Consider the following 1,488-nt stretch of genomic DNA (forward strand, 5'->3'; position numbering starts at 1 on the left):
AGCTTCATCTGGTCTGTTCCTGTTTGGCTGTGACTCCATCCTGGAGAGAAATATCAGCTGTGCTGCTGCCATCAACACCTTTGTTTATAGATGTTGGAAAGCCTAGAACAAATAATGGATGTCTATTCTATTTACATTATTTGTGAACATTAATTATGTTTTTGATTATAATCCTTTGGCTAAAAGGCCATCAGAACGCTGATAATATTAAGTGTGTCTCAAAAAAACCTAGAACAAATAATGGATGTCTATTCTATTAACATTTCTCTATCTGTAGAATGGGTCTGTTCTATGTATTGTCTTCTCCATTCAGAGGTCCGCCTGCCTGTCTTTGCCTAGGGCCCCAAAATTCCTAAATCCGCCCCTGGGTGCAGGCTGCTGCCTCATTATTCCTCCTGCTGATGAGGACTTGATTGTGAACATCTATCCCTCGCCCAACCCCCATGCTCTAATGCTACCATCTAGTGGATAACCAGAAGATTGCACAACAAATAGTCAGTCTCCTTGAACCTCAGTCGGCACATGCAAATGTATATTTTTAGATTATCTTTTTTATAAATTCCAAATTACAAACATGATATCTTATCCCTGTTGTGCCTGACACATACTAACATATTTTTACTGTTTAGGAACTCCAGTTACAATGATTAAGAAACAACTATACTCATGTAGACCCCCTGAAAGGCCTCTCCCTCCAATGCCCCCAGAATAAAAAAATCTAGCTCTGCCACTGGTTGTTAAGCTAATATTAAGCATACATTATTTAAATGTTTAAATAATGTTATATGTTGCCTCTCTACAGTAGTTTTCAGTCCACAGGTTTTCCTCACCCTGTCTATCATTTTGATCACTTTAAGCAAATAAAATTAATAATTTCCTCTATTAGTTAGAAACTACTTTGAAATGTTTTTTTTTTTTAAACTTAACTGACTGAAGTGTTGTTAGTGACAATGACAACAAAGAGGGCGCATGCAAGTGCTTTGGAGACCGAGTTACAAGGCCAGCGAAAATATGTGATCATCAATTAACCAACTTCACTATAGAGTCCCTGCTCTATACAGTGACCGAGGGATTTAGGGGTTAAGGTACTAATGTGTAGTTACCAAGGAAACCAAAGAGGAACTAATAAGGAACTAACTGGTAGTTAACCAGTAATTATAAGGGGACTACTGGTTAGTTACCACAAAATTAGAGTAGAAAGACATAATTTAAATTCTATTCAGTTTATTTCTATAGCTCCAATTCACATCATGTCATCTCAGGTCACTTTACAGTTCAACAGATCATCCAGTCAGATTGATTCAAAGTTTTCTATCTAAGGAAAACCAGCTGATTACATCGACTCATTGACTCTTCAGCAATCCCTCACACTAAGCATGCTTGTAGCGACAGTGGAGAGGAAAAACTCCCTTTGAACAGGAAGAAACCTCCAGCGGAATAAGAAAAACAGAGTTTACCATAACCTCAGATATTTATCCACCCAACCCA

Source organism: Cyprinodon variegatus, unplaced genomic scaffold (genome assembly GCF_000732505.1).
Source record: "Cyprinodon variegatus isolate N-32 unplaced genomic scaffold, C_variegatus-1.0 Scaffold899, whole genome shotgun sequence".
NCBI classification, from domain to species: Eukaryota; Metazoa; Chordata; class Actinopteri; order Cyprinodontiformes; family Cyprinodontidae; genus Cyprinodon; species Cyprinodon variegatus.